The following is a 21025-nucleotide window of genomic DNA, read 5'->3' on the forward strand; positions in this document are numbered from 1 at the left end:
AACGTAAAACGACACAAGTTTTGTTTGTCCTTTATATGTTGCAAAAAGAGTGCACTGTCCTAACACAGGAATTGTCTGTCCGGAATAACTTTTTAACTGTACACTTGCGGCACGCAATGGAGGTGTGCCCAGTTGTTTGTACGTGTCATGATTGAGCAATGAAACTGCAGCTCCGGTATCGGGCTGGAATGGTATCACTTTGCCTTCAAAGTCCACAAAAAGTTTATTGTCCTGCTGACAAGAGCGACGGTTTTGGGCAAGTTGAACAGACACTGGTACAGAATCACTGGCTAATTGACATGATGTCCGGCGACGTCGACGCACAGTTTTTGTGGGACGAACACAGTCACTGGTAGAGAAAGTATCACTGGACGAATCGGAATTAACGACATGAATGTCCATGGGCGAAGGTCCACGAGCCTGAGTGTCCTTGGTTCGAGACCGGCGCGAAGCAAAGGGCCTGGAATGATTGTGATTGTCTGATCTGAGCTTTTTCTGGCAAACACTTTGAACATGTCCTTTCCTATTGCAGAAAAATCAAATAGCTTGGCGTGACGGGCAATGTTCACGCGAATGTCTAGTAGCACACCGCGGGCATGATTTCACTGCATTTGTGGGCTGGCGCGGCACACGTGGCTTAGAGCGCGGCGGCAGCTGCGTTTGTTTGTGCGATGGCAGTTTACCGGGCCGCTCAGCTCGCCCGGCAGGCCGGTTAATGTTACACACTGCTGGCGAAGTTTCAAAAGATTCCTGAGCACAGTCAAGTGTGTCTTGTCTATCCAATATGTCTATCACTTGTTGAAGGGAGGGATTAACTAGTTTCAAAATTTGCTCCCGTATGCGAACATCAGAAACGTTCTGTGCAATTGCATCACGTACCATCGTATCTGAATAAGAAAGACCACAGTCACAGTCAAAGGCACAGTCTCTAGTAAGTCCTTGCAATGTTGCTACCCACTCCCTATTAGTTTGACCGGCCGTACGTTTTGTACGAAAAAACGTATACCGTTTTGCAACCACATTAACTGTTTCTTTGAAATAGGCATCTAAAGCAGACAAAATTTCCTCGTAGGACAGAGTTGCTACGTCGCGTCGGGGAAACAATTTCACTATCACTCGGTATGTGGACACACCGACACAAGAAAGCAAAAACGGCTGCCGCTCATTACCTTGAATTCTGTAGGCGGCGAGGTGGAAGGCAAACTGGCGGGACCATTCCCGCCAAATCTCGTGGTTTGCATCAAAACTTCGAAATGGTGGTGCAACGACAGATTGTGGCTGCGGTACCGGTGAAGCGGCAGCGGCCGCATCGGTTTGAATGGCACGTTGACCCTGGACGAGCTGTCCAAGGGCATCCAATAACGCCTGCGTCTGCTGATTCTGCAAGCGATAAAATTCGGACAGTACATCTGGCGAAACTATGACACAAGTAAATGTAAGCAATCAGAAAAAACTTTTAATTCGTCGCCAATCTGTAGTGACGTAACAAGACTGTTACGCCACTTGGTAGTAGCCGGTGGAAAGGCACGCGTACACACACGCCGACGGGCGTGAATTACTGGAACAGGCTACGTAATTAATGCTATGAAGAAAAGTACGTAGCTGGATTAATACTTATCTTTAATCAATCATTGTGGTACATCGCTCTTGACAATACACAGGAGACTTTAATTACAATCAGCCATTAACTTAGCTGAGGGCTATTCTATCTCTCGGCTAATGAGAGAGAAAGGCTTCGTACATCTAGTCGCAAGCTAGGTCGTCCGTACAACTGGGCCGAGAGCTCTATCGTATATCGAGACCTGCCTTGTGGTGGCGCTAGGTCTGCGATCACTCAGTGGCGACACGCGGGTCCGACATGTACTAAATGGACCGCGGCCGATTTAAACTACCACTTAGCAAGTGTGGTGTCTGGCGGTGACACCACACATTCCATTATCCTCGTTTTGCTTTCGTTGATGTTAATCTTATATCCTCCTTTCAAGACACTGTCCATTCCGTTGAAATGCGCTTCCACGTCCTTTGCTGTCTCTGACAGAATTACAATGTCATCGGCGAACCTTAAAGTTTTTATTTCTTCTCCATGGATTTTAATACCTACTCCGACTTTTTCTTTTGTTTCCTTTAGTGCTTGCTCAATATACAGATTGAATCACATCGGGGAGAGGCTACAACTCTGTCTCACTCCCTTCCCAACCACTGCTGCCCTTTCATGTCCCTCGACTCTTATAACTGCCATCTGGTTTCTGTACAAATTGTAAATAGCACTTCGCTCCCTGTGTTTTACCTTGCCACCTTCAGAATTTGAAAGAGAGTATTCCAGTCAGCATTCTCAAAAGCTTTCTCTGAGTCTACAAATGCTAGAAACGTAGGTTTGCCTTTTCTTTATCTAGCTTCTATGATACGTCGTAGGGTCAGTATTGCCTCACGTGTTCCAATATTTCTACGGAATCCAAACTGATCTTCCCCGAGGTCGGCTTCTACCAGTTTTTTCCATTCATCTGTAAAGAATTCGCGTTGTATTTTGCAGCCGTGACTTATTAAACTGATAATTCGGTAATTTTCACATCTGTCAACAACTACTTTCTTTCTGATGTGCCAGACAGTGTATTCGTTCACGCTGTATCGACAGCCAGCATTTCCGTATTTTACGGACTATAAGAAGCACTTTTTTCTTCGAAAAATTGCCTCCAAAATATAGATGCGTCGTATACTCTAAATTAATACGTAAATGACTAGCGTTTAATTTCAAATTCCCCTCCAGTCTTATAAATGGTTATATATTCGATGCCGCGGGAAACCTTTTCTATCTGGCAACAATGGATTCAACTGGCAGAAGCAGTGCTCCGATGAGATGAACATGAATTGCGGGGCCTGCTAACACTGTCTCCATTCCAACCCACCATCACAAACCTAGATAACTGTCTAGCCAACGACGCGTCATTGCAAGCTCTAAGCACTATGGATCTGAGCACTATGGGACTTAACATCTGAGGTCATCAGTCCCCTAGAACTTATAACTACTTAAACCTAACTAAACTAAGGACGTCACAGACACCCATGCTCGAGGCAGAATTCGAACCTGCGACCGTAGCGGTCGCGCGGTTCCAGACCGAAGCGCCTAGAACCGCACGGCCACACCGTCCGGACGCGTCATTGCAGTCTACAGATCCAGTCAACTTGAAAGTGATTTGTGTTATCGTTAACAGTACAATATTTTTGTCAGTAGCTAATTTCGTAATGGAAAAAATAAAAAGTGTTGATATGATGCAGTCCACCCCGACAGCTGAGTGAGCAGCGCGGCGGTCTGTCGCACAAAGGGGCCCGGGTTCGATTCCTGGCTGGGTGTTGTGTTGTCCTCATTATCATTTCATCATTATCAGTGGAAGGCAACGGGAAACCACCACTGGAATCACTTCCCTAGACGGGTGTGCGGACATTTGCCACGATTTTACCTGCTCCGAAGGTTTGGGTCCCTTGTCTCCCCCTCCTCCTCCTCATCGCTGTCGCGCAGTAAAGGTACTTACTGAGCCTTCCCGCTGGTTTACTTAACATAGGACCACAGTTCTAGAGAGACTTTCGTTGTGGAAACTATTAAATACATATCGCATTGAAATTCGCACCAAATTTCGAGCCTCAGTAAAACTTCGCCAATCTTGGAGATTTTGCGTTCGTCTAAATTATACGTGCCTTTTTCCTTGCTCCTGCAGCAGCTTTCTGTCGTGCTTTCTGTAACATGGGGGATCAGTTCCGTCTCTTATTAATTTATTTGGTATAAATCTCTCAAGTGCTGTAGATACTATTTCTTTCAAATTACATAGTTTGGAAGGATTGGAGACTGTCTCTTACAAAGATGTCAATCGAATTTTTAACTGCTTTTATAAATAGATATATTTCGCGTTTAGTTTTGGTGAATTTCTTTGTTACGGAATTGAGCCTCGCTCGACTGTGTTATTAATTTATTCAAGTTGTCGAATATAACCTCTGCCCACACTAAGTCACAGAAACTATCTGCTTCAACGTCGCTTGTGAGCTGAAACACACATTACATTATTTTTCCTTAAGTTGTGCTTATTGTTTCTGTTGTAGTGCGGATCATTACAATTACTGGTTTTTCCCTCCAGAACATAGGATGCTTCTCTGTGACTCTGTAAATACCAGAGCTAAACAATGTAGAACAGCAACGTGTGTTACAAGCGTAGCTTTCTGTATTACTTCATTTCCGTATTTCTAACATTTTAAAATTGTACGTCGACTTTAGATGACATGTCAGTCAAAGATGTTCTTATCTCTATTTAGTGAAAGTATTTTCAGTCATGTTTTGAACTTTGTCCCGCTACACTTTACTAACTAATGTTTCACAGTAAGAAATATCGGATTTTAGAGAGTAAATTAATATGGAGTATGTCGTTCTTCTTTTCAAACATTCCCATTCCCATTTCTTTTTTCCTTATTACAATTTTTTTTTTCACTATTATCCGGCCCCGGTAGCTGAGTGGACAGCGTGACGGAATGTCAATCCTAAGGTCGCGGGTTCGATTCCCGGCTGGGTCGGAGATTTTCTCCGCTCAGGGACTGGGTGTTGTGTTGTCCTAATTATCATCGTTTCATCCCCATCGACGCGCAGGTCGCCGAAGTGGCGTCAAATTGAAAGACCTGCACCAGGCGAACGGTCTACCTGACCGGAGGCCCTAGCCACACGACATTTAATTTTCCTTATTGTCTTTTGGGCATGCAGTGTTAGTAATTAAAGTAGGCACAAATGCAGTGATCAAAAGGAAATGATTAGATTACATTCGCAATCTCTTTACATCGTTCCTTTCTTGTTGCTCCCATGCTGGTGGACTGTTTCTATCGCAATCAGTAAGCGTGAAAGGAAGCTGCCGTACAGACAGAGGGATCTATATCTATACTTGACAGAATTAATTACATACTGACATAATCGTCGGTATTGCTTACGTTTCCGAAAAGTAATAAATATTTCGAAGTAATAAATATGTCGAAGAAGATGGTCCCTTACGTACTGGTTGTATCGAGTAAGATGTGGAGACGGCGGCTTGAAAGCGGACAGAAGTACGAGGAAGGGCGTCCCTTACCTGAGGGACCGCTACTCAAGCTACGTGGCGAAGGGGTAAGTGTGGCAAATGTCCGGCGTGGCAAATAGACGCTCATGCGGTCGACCTCTCTGACGAGGCTTCCCCATGGCAAGACCTGCCGCAAGGCAGAACACACAGTTAAGTTATATGATGCAGACAATGAATTGAGAGTAATAGCACATGCAGAAAAACATGGGAGTACATCAGCTGAGCGGCATTACGGCCCTCCACCAACAGAAAAAAACCATTCGCTATTGGCGGGCTAGTAAAGAAGAACTGAAAAAAATGAGGAAGACTAAACGTGCAAATAGAGGACTGATTTCAAACTGGCCAAAACTAGATGATGACATACTGAAATGGATTCAAGGACACCGTCACAATGGCATTCGAATTAATACAAAAATGATTCAAACATACGTTAGTGAGTTAGCGCTACAATGGAACTTAAGCGACTTCCACTGGGCAATGAGGCACCCAATATCAGTTACCACAGCTGTTTAAATAAATAAGAAATCTCTGAAGAAATTTGAGAATGTCGAAAACTTAACTCCAATTTTATATAGGGTAATGAGGCCACTTTGCAAGATTTTTTCCTGGCGTTCTTTCTTTTTGTTGCATAAGTAGGAGTTTCCTGATAGTATTTACTCCATGCATATGCGTGAAACTATTTATTAATGTAACCTGAAATCTTGCGGTTGTTGTGAAACGTGAATGGTAATCGTCAGATAGGCTTTTAACGTAAAGTATTGATTTCACCCTTCTCAAAATCTTTGCGCTGTAGCAATACTAGAAAGTATCATGCGTTTAAATTATCCTGCGTGCTGTTCGCTTGTTTTACGTTGACTGAATGAAGCAAAGGCACAGCAGAAGGAAGTAAAGTAGGATGGTAGCAAGCTGAATGCAGAAAGGTTGACAAGCTTCGTGCTTGTTGTTGTGGAAATGAATGCATAAGTCCACACCATGTCCGTGTGTTGAACAGCTCTGTACATAAAAAAAATTCTGCCTGCTCCGCTAGTACTCATTACACTCTGCTCTGTATACACCGTGTGTATAAACTGAATCTTTAATGCAGGCTCTGGAGATTCTTGTTCAGTTCTATTCTGCTACAAGGTACTTTTCTCCATACACTGTGTAACATTTCCTAGACTGTTGTAAAATGAGAACAGAAATCTAATGGGTAGGTGCGGCATTTGTGAGAATTATAGACCTGATGTTACAGGAAAATGTAAAAGAACTTCGCTAATTGTCTTTGGTTGGAAGATTTTATGTTTCTGAATGACACTTTCTGTTTTTTTTCTTTTTTTCTCCGTAACTGGAGATAAACAGAAGCTGCTGTTCCTTGATAGCCGGAGCTCACGGCAGTGACATTCATTTGACTTTAAATGTCAGAATGTCAGATCGTCGAAAAATACATTAAGTTACATGTCTTTTGAGAGTACATGTTGAACTCTTTTTGTTATACACGAAATATTTATTGAAACGTAGGAACTATCTTCTAGCGCGGACTATCTGAAATTATGTTGTAGAATCTTATTTACCTTTTCCTCTGCAGATCGCTCAGTAAACGCACTGAGTTGTGCTATTAGGAAAGTTGGACTCGTTTCAACGCCTCACTTAAATTGACTTTTCGTTATCCGAATATTTTTTTGAACACTGAGAGTTAAGTTCAGTCTCTGCATCCACCGCTAAATCGTTGAAAGTTTCTAGATCCCTAACTAACACTGGTAGAATCTGATTTTGCACACACCTCGTTTACACACAGCTGGTTTACTCGCATCAGCTGCATGACAGCAAAAAGTAGCGTTATGTTTAAAAAATTCCTGCTTGTTGCTGTAGCATTCCGGAATATAACTACGTTCATAATTGCCTAGTAAGGGTAAGAGTTCTTACGTTTTCCTATTTAAATAACAATTCTTTTCAATTAATGTTTTGTAAGTTACAGAGAAAAACACCTTATCTCAGACAACCTGCATGTAATTATTTTTCCGAACTGGTTGGAAGATAGATTGTGGAAACAGCTTTACAGTTTGCGTTACCATAAAGCTACCTGCGGCATCACAATTCTGCCAAGGTAGCGCAATCCTCTTCATGTTAAACAAGCTTCTAGAGCTGAACCCAGCAGGTTACATAATCTGGAAATGACAGAACCAGTTCGTGTGAGTGGCTGAGCACCACAGCGCTGTACCTCTCGCTCCGCCCGAACTCAGGCAATAACAGACACGTATCGCGTGCTGTGCTCGGAATAGTAGTTACCCAAACTCCTGTAGCTACGGGCAATTGTGAGTATGCATTCGCTAAGTCAATATTCGAAACAAAACTGTTTGTTTCGAATATTGGCTTAGCGAATGCATGCTTAAAATTGCCCGTAGCTGCAGGAGCCGCAGCTGATCACGATACTCAACAAACAGTTTGGATTATACAAATATAAAGGGTGCTATTTGGTTTAGAATGTGCCACAGATACTTTACAGTGATATCTAGAACAACTGACGCAAACTATTAGTGCTTGTGCGCACAGTATGGACGATAGCATACACTCTGAGATTTAAGAGGAATAACATTTACGAAACTTACCATTACTTTTCCACTGTCTGATGCAACATATGAAAAGGCCTGTAATTTTACTACGGGACAGAGTGTATGCGACTCTGTCAGCATAGGGTTCTCCTCAGAGAACACCTTTATCCTCAGTCCTCTGCAGTCTTATTGTCGAATAAGTTATACAAAATTCAAATCGAAAGCAGCGGCACTCACATTCGTGCTCTCGAAGTTTGCAAGAAGGGCATTTCTTTCTGTTCTTTGACGCATCCCAATGCACCTATGCAAAAGTTTAAAAAGCTCCTTCAATCGCCTCTCTATTTAACAACTTAGGCACCGCGAAATTAGAATGCTAGAAACAGACTCATACCAATATCTAGCATCTCTCAAACAACATGACACTACGGAACAGACCATTGACTTTTCCTCAAAGACTATAATTCCGGCTGAGCAAAAGTATCCGAAAGTAGAAGACAGGCGATAAACATAACACATGCAGTACAGAAGTACCACATCAGACTCTACGGAGCGTCTTTACATCTAGAAGGGAATTTTTAAACCCTTTATCTATATCTGAGGTTAAGCGTAATCTTTTTAGTCAGAGCCTGCCGCTTTCAACCAAGAGCGTCCATACAGCAGTCTGTAGGGAGAAGGGAGAAGGGATGGACGGTGCAAGACCTGGGGTTATGGAGTACTTTTAATATTATGGAAGATACGGATGGATGGTGCAAGACCTGGGGTTATGGACTATTTTAATATTATGGAAGATACGGATGGATGGTGCAAGACTTGGGGTTATGGAGTACTTTTAATATTATGGAAGATACGGATGGATAGTGCAAGACCTGGGGTTATGGACTACCTTTAATATTATGGATGATACGGATGGATGGTGCAAGACCTGGGGTTATGGACTACTTTTAATATTATGGAAGATACTTATGGATGGTGCAAGACCTGGGGTTATTGAGTACTTTTAATATTATGGAAGATACGGATGGATGGTGCAAGACCTAGGGTTATGGACTACTTTTAATATTATGGAAGATACGGATGGATGGTGCAAGACCTAGGGTTATGGACTACTTTTAATATTATGGAAGATACGGATGGATGGTGCAAGACCTGGGGTTATGGAGTACTTTTAATATTATGGAAGATACGGATGGATGGTGCAAGACCTGGGGTTTTGCACTAATTTTAATATTATGGAAGATACGGATGGATGGTGCAAGACCTGGGGTTATTGAGTACTTTTAATATTATGGAAGATACGGATGGATGGTGCAAGACCTGGGGTTATGGAGTACTTCTACTATTATGGAAGATGAATGACGACTTTTAAGTGGCCATGAAACAGTTCCAATTCCGACCCTTTTAAAAACCTGCGTGATACCGATTTTTGCATCATATTCTTGAAAGAAAAACAGCTAGCTGAATACACTATATTTTCAGCGGGCCTCTTTGCTCCAGTTAAGGTCGCCATTGCTCTAAACCCTGCGCCTTCTAAGCTCCTACGATTTTAGGATCAAACTATGTTGTGCAGGTGATGTGCCATCGCTCGTAAATATCCAAAGGAAGTGTTCTTTAAGAATTACTAAAATCTGTTGATGAAATAAACCTTTATTCATTACATTTCTATCTTCTGATTGCCACTGAATATCGCAAAATTTTCTACATTATCTCGTATGGTGTCGGTAATGTGGCATCAAAACTAACGTTATAAACCATCCTGTGTCACTGAAAGTCTCATTAAGAACTCATCGTGGTTCATTAACAGGAAATAGGGTTGCCCAGAAAGAAATGCACCGCATTTTTTTTCTCAGCCGAAAGCAATGCTACGAATTCGAAACGTTACGTATGTATTATTTCAGATCTTCTGAGTGAGCGCGCCAAGTTTCCGTCACTTCCGACAGATAGTGTAGCTACAGGAGAGTTTCAAAATGGCGTCTGTAGGTGATGTACGTTAGAAGCAACGTCCCGTCATTGAATTACTCACTGCGGAGAATGAAACTGTGGGAAATATTCACAAACGCTTGCGCATAGTCTATGGAGCATCTGCTGTCGACAGAAGTATAGTTAGGCGCTGAGCACGGAGGCTGATGTCATCAGAAAGTGGTTCGGCGGAGCTCCACGATTTGCAGAGTTCGGGGAGACCATCCACGGCTGTCACACCTGACACGTTGCAGCGAGCTGATGTTGTCATTCACGAAGGCAGTTGTCGCTTCATCTGTCAATCAGCAAAGGAAGTGTGGATGAAATTATCCACACTCTTGGATATTCAGAAGTGTGTGCAAGATGGGTCCCTCAGTGCCTAACAATGGATCACAAATCGCACAGAAAAAACATTTGTCTTGGTTTGTTGCAACGTTTTGAAGATAAGGGGGAGGCCTTCTTGTCCCGGATTGTGACAGGCGCTGAAGCCTGGATTCATCATTTTGAGCACGAAACAAAACGACAATCGATGGAATGGCGCCATTCCCACCCATTCCCTACAGAAGAAAAAATTCAAAGCAACTGTTTACGCTGGTAAAGTCATGATCATCGTGTTCTGAGACTGTGAAGGTGTGATTGTCATTGATGTGATGCCAAGAGGCGGTACCATGAATTCAGAAGCATATGTCAACACATTAACAAAGCTCAATACGCGCTCCCGGCACCTTCGGCGCCACAGCAGATCAGGAGGTGTTGTGCTGCAACGCGACAACGCTCGGCTCCACACAAGTCTGAGGACTGCTGAACACACCGTAAAACAGGATTTGACAGTATTAGCCCATCCACCCTGCAGCGCTGACCTAGCCCCTTTGGACTTCTACTTGTTTGGGGTATTAAAGGATGCCATTCGTGGAAGACATTTTGAGGACGATGAGGAGGTGATTCACACATTGAAGCACTGGATCCGCCACCAGGACAAGCATTGCTACCGACGTGGCATACACACACTTGTGTCGGGCTGGAGGAAGGCCATAGAGTGGGATGGAGATTATGTGGAAAAATAGGGTGTGTAGATAAAACACCATTCTTTCGTGCGTGTAATTCTCATTATGTTCAATAAAGAATTGTTGAAGAAAAAAATTTGGTATATTACTTTCTCGGCAACCCTCGTATATCCTAAGTCTTAGTAATGGTGGGTTAAACTTGAACGTAGTGATTTACTCCAAAGATCGTCAAATCCATTTTCGTTGACACCAAAGCACAAACACTGATGCAATATTGAAGTAGCCGTGGATCATACGTAAAATCGCTCTATGTGACAGCATTTTCTTTACTAAACACGAAGTACTGTAACTCTTTGAGGTGCATCACAAATTAGATGCAGGCCCAACAACAGAAGGCATGAAAATGTTTAAGTACAGCACCTTCATTACATATACAGAGGAATAAATTCGACTAGTATTCGCACAGTTTCGGTATCAGTTGTATCAAATGTCGGAACAACTAGGCCAATAATGTGGGTATTGCTCTGAGTGCGTGCGACAGGAAGGAGCGTTCGCCTCACGTGGGCTGTGTGAATGTGCGTAACCGCGCAGGCGCAGTGATACGTGTGACGCCTGTAATATTTGGGTGCAGCGTTTTTGGAACTCATTGAAAAATTATAATAGATGTAGTTTAAAAATTCTGAAAATTTCTCATACGGCGGAGGAAACTGCGTATCACATTTGTTATCTAACTGTCACGCGAGACAATAGAAACGTAAGAAAGTAAGTTACTGTCATTGGTTTTATGCACTCGATGAACTGGACCCCATCCACACTCGCTTTCTCTCTTGGATGAAAAATCGATTACGCATAACGTTTGCCGCGCGTAATTAGCCAAGCGGTCTGGGGCGCTGCAGTCATGGACTGTGCGGCTGGTCCCGGCGGAGGTTCGAGTCCTCCCTCGGGCATGGGTGAGTGTGTTTGTCTTTAGGTTAAGTATTGTGTAAGCTTAGGGACTGATGACCTTAGCAGTTAAGTCCCATAAGATGTCACACACATTTGAACATTTGGCATAACGTTGCTTAATGCAACCTTGAGGAATGCTGCCCTGTGTTATACCAATGAAGATTTACAGAACTTCCTCTCACAATAGGGTGTATTCCCCGCAGCAGTGCCGCTATTGTTCGACAATTTGTCTATATCTACGGCGATTAATTCTTACAGGAGGAAGCGTACTGGGCTCTTTTATCCTGACCAACAATGTCTTCTCATAGCATAATTCGAAATTTTTTCTACGTGAGTTAGAAAAAGAAGTTGGTTATGTGCTACCCCTGTCAGTACCCCCCCTGCGGTTAACTTAATGACGCTAAGATATTTTGCGCCGATGTCTTCATAGTATAATAACTCCGTCCAACATCCTTAATTACATATAGGATATATTCCAGTCTATGTCCTCCTCTACAATATCTGGCTCGTACGGCTCTTTCCAGTATCATGAAAATTGTCGTTTTGATGTCTTAAAACGTGCCCTACAATAAATTTTTTGTATTGTGTCGTCAGTCATCTGACTGGTTTGACGTGCCCTGCCACGACTTCCTCCTCTGTGGTAACCTCTTCATTGAAGGGTAGCACTTATACTTAATGTCCTCAATTAACTGTAAATGTATATTCTCGTCTCTGTCTTCCGCTACAGTTTTTAAAGTTTACAGCATCTCTTAATTCCTCGGAGGTTATTGCCTGATATCTTAACACACGTTCTATAGTCCTTGTTGCCAGAGTTTTCCAAAAATTCCTTTCCTTGCTTGGTCTACGGAGATCCTCCTTATGTACTACCGTACCAGTTCACCCAATTTCGAATATCCTTCGATCCCTATCTCAAACGCTTCGATTTTCTGGTTTTCTAACAGTCCATAACTCACTTCCCAAAAGCGCTGTGCTCCAAACGCAGATTCTCATAAATTCCTTCATGTAATCTCATTTCTGCTCCTTCTCATTGCTTACCTTTTTTATTTGCTTTGTATTCACATTCTGTACTAATTACACTGTCCATTCTGCTTAACAAGTCCTGTAATTCTTCCTTACTATCACTGAGGGCAATAACAAAATGGCTCTGAGCACTATGGGACTTAACTTCGGTGGTCATCAGTCCCCTAGAACTTAGAACTACTTAAACCTAACTAACCTAAGGACATCACACACATCCATGCCCGAGGCAGGATTCGAACCTGCGACCGTAGCAGTCGCACGGTTCCCGACTGAGCACCTAAAACCGCTAGACCACCGCGGCCGGCTAGGGCAATAACATCATCAGCGCATCTTGTCATTGATACCCATTCCCCGTGAATTTTAATCCGACATCGGAACGATTCTTTTATTTTCGCTATTACTCCTTCGAGATGTAGATGGGGAGAAAGGCTGCAATTCTGTCTTACACCCTTGCAAATCCAAGAACTTTTTTACTTTTGGATATATTGATATATTCCATAATATATTACTTTAAAGGACTTACGTTGATTTTGGTATCTCTTTCATTGAACTAGAACGCGTTCATTGAACTAGAACCAGGTAACATATCGTTTTCCGCCCGTTTCTAACACAACTAAAGAATACCGATGCTCAGAGGAAAAGGTCTGCGAAATCTCATTCCTTATTTTTATTTTAAGTGCCCTTATGGTCAGCAGTCCCTACTCCGTTGTTGTTCACTGCCATAGATGAGACGACATGATATGAGCTTAACTGGGTCTCGAGACGAATTACTTCTCTGCATTGTTGGAGGAAGCCACGGAAAGAGCCCTTATCTTTCACGGGACAATGACAGGGTGGACGCACTGTCAATCTTCGAATGAAGTACTAGTCTAACAATTGAATTTGTAAGGTGTCAGGCAAATCCAACACCTTCCATGAAAACCCTGACATGATAAGCAAATCCAGTAGTATGTCACATAGCTCCGAATAAATCGTGACATTAAATTAACCAAAGTAATACGAGTAACGAGTGAGCAAATGGAATACCACAGACTAACACAAGAATGCCTAAATGCATGTCATACCTTCCCACCGTGAGACAGACGCAGTTCCGAGGGGAGAAACGAGAACAGAAGCCGAGAGCAGAACCGTGTTAAGCGAGAAGGCCCTACGATAAGGGACGGACACCCACACCGTCAAATAACCGCTACGACTACACCACCCGCAAGTTTTTTAGCGTGAGACTTTTTAGCGTCTCTGTTACGTCAAGACCACCCCCCAGCCAATGTTAAAAGCTAGAGCCCTCCAGAAGAACAGTATAGATCTTACGATAACACAAAAAAGGTCCACACCACCCGCAAGTTTTAGCGTGAGACTTTTTCGCGTCTCTGTTACATTAGGACCACCCCCCAGCCCATGTTAAAAGATAGAGCCCTCCAGAAGAACAGTATAGATCTTACGATAGCGCTAAAAGGACCACACCAGCTGCAAGTTTTAGCGTGAGACTTTTTCACTTCTCTGTTACGTTGCAAACTTTAAAAACATTGCCCCACCACGAAAAGTATAACGTTTCTCACTGGATAGACAGAATGTTTGTAGGTGGAGCTGAAGGTTAACATTAAGACCATGATTGGTCAGATGAAAACACAGCCAGATAGTTTTTTTTAAAACCAAATTCGGTAATTTGTAGTAAGAAGAAGTTAGGAGAGAGTTGCTTGAGAGTTGCTTCCGAGAGGGCCTGCTGGACGGAGCTGCGCTGGCCGCCGCCCCCTGACGAACACCAACAAGGTAATGAACGCACGCAATGCCGCATTTTTGAGCGCATAAGGCTTCACTCAGAACTGCAGAAGTCTCATCTGTTACATCCCCTTTTTGCGTAATACTAGTGGCGATCGGCAATTAAAGCTCATGGTGTTCACATTTGCCACTTGAAGTAAAAATCTGAAACGCAATGATTTTTCTGTTATATAGTTATTGAGAAGCCACATCAGCCACTGTAATTTACAACAAGTTAGATAAGTAATTAAAGATAATTGAGGGTCACTGTAGACCATTTTGATAGTTTTCTCTTTTGCGAAACTTAATTTAAACCTAGATAATAGATGTGATATGGCATAGGTCATCCTTCGATCCATTGCAGAACTTGGAAACCCATTCAGGGAATATTCACTCACATTTTTGTTGAACGCAGTTGGTTTTTACCATCCTGTATTAAAACATTTCCTTTTATCAATAGTGTAATTTATAAACAATGTTTTGTGAGTAGAATGAAATTTACAATGGTAAACTTAACTGCTTTTTTGACGTTATTTTACGAGCTAACAAAAATTAGGAAAGCCTTGAACCCCTTCCACTAAATTTAGTTAGTATTAAGATTCTTTTACAGGGAGTGCAGTCGAGCTGACGCTGAAATCATTAAGTATTTGGTTATATCATCGCTAGTCTCACGGAACTCTTCTGAATTCTACATGTCATGTGTGGTCTGGCGTCGCCTTACCAGCAACAGGTCCCAGGTTCAAAATAGACAATTCCCTAAAAAACACGCTCAGAGCGTCGTTGCATGAAAGTGGTAGGGAGAGACGATATAGAACAAACAGACACCACGCAGAATGTTTAGAAAATGGCGACCCTGCCAGGATGGTAAAATGACGTTATTGAAGGTCGACCACATTCCTAACTAGGTCAGAAAAATATCCTGTTGAAAAATTTTCGTAGTAAAAAATTTTTTTTCTAGAGTTTTAAATACTCGAAAACCGTAGCTGCTGCGATAGATAGTAAGAAAGTGTCAGAGACAATAGCATAATTGAGTTGTGAATTTTAATATTGTTAGAATTAAGTATTCTCCTCAATGCAAGCACACAGGTGGCGGATACATCGTTGACAAGTTGCTTCTGATCCAACAAGCAAATGAATGGATTGTCAGTCTTGGTTGTGTCAAGTCGTGTGAACAAAAAGTTTATGAAACGCGTGAGATCGTATGAGCGCAAGTTGACTCGAAGCAGGGCGCGTGAATTGCTTTTAAAACAGAAAATAAGGTATTCGGAAAGATTAGCAATGGCAGATCGAGACCTTGACCGAATCGAGGTAAAGACCCAGCATGAAAATGGACAGAGAATAGGGGACAGTATAACAGACGATGCAGTATCGCGAGAAATAGGACATATAACGCACTATAACGAGAATAATGTACGCCAAGGCATAGAAAACGTAAGTCAGCATACGACAGAGGAGCAGGAAAGTAGAGAGACAGTCGATGAGGATTCTAACTTGCGCCTTGAATACGTAGAACCCATAGTACAAGTAATCAGAGCTCCCTCACCACAGAGTACAAGGAATGCGAGCAGAAACGTGTCACAGCACAGTTCAATGCAATCGGTTGCGAACTAACACTTGGGTGAAAACACAGAGCGTAGGACGTGGGAAGAAAACGCAATAAGACCCACCAATTAGGCAGAATTACTACAACAAATTACAGAAACCATGACAAGGCAAAATAAAGACATAGCGAACCAAATTGAAATTCAAATCGCAGAACCCACGAGACAAATGCGTGAGATTAAAGAACAAAACAAAAAAATCAGTTACTCCTAAGCCATATTGAAGACGAGGTAAAAGAATCTCTAGAAGTGATAGGAAACTTAATAACAGGTCACAATCAATTGAGAACAGACATTGACAAGGTACAAGTGGACGTACAAACATTGCGTAATGACACTCAGGACGAGATCAAAACATTACGTAACAACACCCACGGAGAACTCAAGAAACTAGAGAAACAGATAAACGAAATTACTAGACAAGCAGTAGGTACAGCGTGTGAATTTGTTGAAAACAGTGTGTTACACAAACGTATCACGAAAGCAGCGCTGAAAAGATATGATAACCGTATAGTCAAAATAGAAGCGCAAACGAAGCGACAATTTCAGAAATTGCGAACAGAGTTGTTGCAAACTATTGAAGAGCGTAGTGAACAGGATCGAACAAGCACAGAGTCTGCAACCACATCCGTATCTGTAACAGCACCGAAAAAACAAGCAATTAACGAAGATATTACACATTTGCGATTCCAATCACAGGCGGAAAGTAACATACGTGAAATCAGACAGCCTGCACAGCAACAAACACGTTTCGAAATTCTTGATGAACAAACGTCATCACAAACACGTGCGGAACCACAAATGTATGTTTCAAGACAGTTTGGATCGTGCAATGAAGCAGCAAGGTTAGCCAGACAAGATACCCAACCAATACGTGACAATGGAAAGCCAGGTCGCGAAGAGTACAGTGCAATGCATTCAGCTACACGTTCACAACCGATGGAAGAAAATTATTGCGTACCACTCCAACGACACTACGCAAGGGTATGCGAAAGTTACAATGGACAATATCCAATGGATCTACCACAACCGTAAAGAACGACGGGAGAAATTATCAGAAACAAAAGTGGCGAAGAATCGCGAATTTCATATGGAACTATGACGAAGTACGACAACGATCATTTCCTCACAGTCAGAAAATTTCAACACTTTCGAGAAGGAAACTCATTACATCCACGAACTTTTATTGATCAATTCCGAGTAGGATTACCAGAACACTGGACGCTAGCACACAAATTAGACTTTATATGTGCACACATGTCAGGAACAGTGGCAGAAACCATGCAGAATGTTACAGCGACATGCCGATCGTACGAAGATTTCAGAGAGAAGGTTCTCTCACGATATTGGTCCAGCGAAGCACAGAACAGAGTGAAGTACGAATTATTGCAGAACCCATATTTGAAAATTCAGGAGAGAAGAGTTCCGTGAAATTTTTCAAATTAATGGCGAAGAAAAATCAATGCTTAGACGTACCTTACAGTGACGGAGAGTTGATTAAATTATGCGCGATGAAGCTACCATTGAAATACCAGCAATCATTAGTAGGTCGCGGAGGCAATGACGTCGAAGTATTTAAAGGTATTCTAAGGGAACTAGAGTTCATATTTTCGGAAGATGACGCAAGAAAAAGACGAAGCGCACGTGAAAACGAAAGCAAAAAGCAGCGGAATCCACAAGACACAGTACGAAGAAACAATAATTACGAACCATGTGATAACTTCGCACCAAGAAACGACAATAGATTTCAACAAAGAACCGGTTATGGATTTACAAGAGAATATGGCAATAACTATAATTCACCCAGGAACGGCAACAACTATTACAGAGGGAATAACGACAACCGGAACGGGTACTGGAGAACCAATAGACCGACAAATTATCAACAAAGAAACCACTATCAACAAGCTGAACAAGAAAAGAGAATACACATAGAAGAGGTGGAGGTAAGACCACCAAACCCCGATAAACGTTCTAATTGACAGCTAAGCGCCCATGCCAAAGAGAATGACGCACCGACCCAGGACAATTGCAGCACTTTGAACAGAGAAGTAAAAATCTTATCACGTGAAGAGAAGAAGGAAGAAACAAATCCGCAGGGACCAGATGAAAACGAAGACAAGAAAATAACAATATCGTATTGGGACGAAATTAATTGGGAGAATACTGACGAGGAAGATGAATTACCAGAGGCATGCACAACGAATTTAGGAGGAAAGGACGAAGTAATGAGTATTGCAGGGCTATTTGAGATGGAAACCAGGGAAAGCAAATTCAATGAGAATAATACGCAGTTGACAGAAGTTGAAAATAAGTTACGAGTGGGCACACAACCCAACGTATATAATGAAGGAAGTTATGAAGCGATAATTAGAGCATTTAGATGCGATTATGTGGAAGTAGCGACGAAGAAGGAAAAGATAGACGAGGATGAGGAAAAAGTACAGGATGTTGAAGAAAGCGCAAATGAAGGAAGAAATAGAAAAGAGGAAATAAAAGAGAGAGAAGTAGCAGTCGGAGCTTATCCTACAGAAAGTTCGAATTCACAAGGGAAATTCTTAAAAAGACTCATGTATGACTCAGTGGAGGATTCGTTGATGCAAGAAGAAGAAGAACAGGACCAACCCTTTCAAATTGTGAAGGCCATGGTAAAGTATATCCCAGTCAATATTGTAATTGATAGCGGAAGTGAACTGACTGCGATCTCAGAAAATTTATTCATGCAGTGTAATGCCAATGAGGAATTGCCAGTTCTGAAAACACTTAAGATTAAAGTAAGAGGTCTTATTAGAAACAATGCTGCGGAAGTTATGAGACAAACAAGGTTAACTCTTTCGTGCCACGGTCAAAAGATCGAAGCCAACTTCGTGATTATACCGAAACTAACTGTAGATTTGATAATAGGTGCAGATTTTTTAAATGAGAGACGAGCGATAATAGATATGGGGAAACGTAGCGTAACATTCGGGAATTTCACACTTCTCTTTGAGCAAAAGCTAAAATTAGAAGAAATACCAGTTATAAACAAACAATTAAGAATGATGCGAGATAAAGAGGATGAAGAATTAGACTGGTATGCACAAAAGGGAGAATCGCCTCAACTCATGTTAGAAGTCCATAAAGAAATCGACGAAAAATTGCAATAAGTTCAAGATATTTTGGAACGCAGTAAAAGAGTATTAGAGGGTATTTTACCTAAGACTGGCAGTATTAAACGCTTTCAGTACAAGTTTGAAGATTAATTTCATTACTGGTAAATAATCAGCACAATATTTCAAGATTATGTTGCAAATAAGATCGTCAGGAGAAAGAAGAATGAAGAGAGAGGAAGGTGGGAAAAAGAAAGTTTCAATAATAACACCAATAGTACCATAGATTAAGGTGAAGGGATAAAGTGTACATAGTCTAACAGCATGAAATACTAAACTGATATACACCACAACACTACACAAAAAAACCGAATTTGAGGATTTCTTGTAGAAGTTAAGACTCAGAATATCTTAGAATTGTAACCTGGAAAGGGCGCTGAAATTTGTAAAGTTTTTAAAAAGGCGCAAAATAATGTAGGTACTAGACATATGTTAGATGACTATAAGTAAAACTTTTTGTAAGAACCATTGTAAAAACTCCAGCAAAGACCAGATGCAACGACCCACAAGTTGCAATGTGAGAAGTATCAAGAAAGAAAAGGACGTAATTAGCAAGACATGATTCCTACAAGGCAGAACCGTCGAGAGAAGGGAAAGGACAGCGAGACCAACAGAAGGCTCTTGTAACTGAAGTGGGCAATAAATTTGACCACTAGGCAGAACCCTGCTGGGACGGAACACCCTGCAGTGACGCGACGGGACGCCGAACGCCAGAAAGGTCTCCGAGAGCCCCCACTCAGCAGAGCGAGCAAAAAACAGCCTTATGAGAAGACCGCTTGGGCAAGCAACCACTGGCAAAAAATATGTGTAAAAGTCACACTACTGCTATTAAACAGCACGCTGATGCACGAAACTGAAGACAACGTCCACAAAAGTAGAAATGCATGTCCAAACCATTTATCAAACTGTTACTAAGAGGAGAACTTCAAAGCGACTAGTTCTCAATAAATATTTCCATATCCTGCCCAGAGAAGAACCAAGAATCAAGTAAGAAGCAGAGAAAAAGCAGGAAGAACAGAAGTTGAAGATTCGCAAGATTGAGACCAAGAAAAAAGATGGGTGAAGAATAGACAGCATACCTTCCCAAATCCCTTTCTTATTGTAAACTAGTCGTCTGCGAAGTATTACAACGAAAAACGACCGCTTTCAGCGACACATAACGATGACTTTAATGCATAAAAAGCCAGTAAACCACCAGATTCAGCACTCACAGCTCCATTCCATTATGGAACCTCCACAACAGCAACACACACTTGCAAAGCCAACAAGGAATGACGAACGAAGCTGTACATCAAATAATTGCCCACATCCATCACCTTCATGCAAAAACATTCGCCAACCTCATGCTTAAAAATTTATAGGATTGTGAGAATGTGTGAAATCAAATTATGTGATGTAGGAATTGTGCCAAAGAAACGTGTGAAAAACTAAATAAGTTAAGCACACCAGACAGTAATAAACTACAAAATAACAGTCGTTGACTATGGACTTAAATAAAAAATAGACTATCGATAAATATAATCCATTAGTTCTGAAATGGACAGTATATAAAGAACAAAAGTAAGGCATAATAAACACTAAAACTCTATGCCACTTATATTCTCCTCATAAAAATAAAAGAATAACTATATTTTACTTATTTTCTCCTTATGAAAACAAAGAATAAAAAATTATCTTGTTGGATGTTTTCCCATTTTTTTAACATTTGTACCATTTGTTAGGATAATATCTCAATACTTGTGTATGTATACTTCTTTGTCAAAGCAATTCTTGGAAATAATTCTTATTTGTTAGTGTAGCAATGTTGAAATGAGTGTCTAGAAACCAAAACATTCTACTTGTACACGATATTTAGAAAATGTGTTAGGAATAGATTTTACTTAATTACTACATTCATAAAAAATATGCATATATTTCTAAGAAAATCGATGTGAAAGACTCCTCACTTTCGATAACAAACTTCTTAAAAAACAAACTTCACAC

Source organism: Schistocerca piceifrons, chromosome 2 (assembly GCF_021461385.2).
Source record: "Schistocerca piceifrons isolate TAMUIC-IGC-003096 chromosome 2, iqSchPice1.1, whole genome shotgun sequence".
NCBI classification, from domain to species: domain Eukaryota; kingdom Metazoa; phylum Arthropoda; class Insecta; order Orthoptera; family Acrididae; genus Schistocerca; species Schistocerca piceifrons.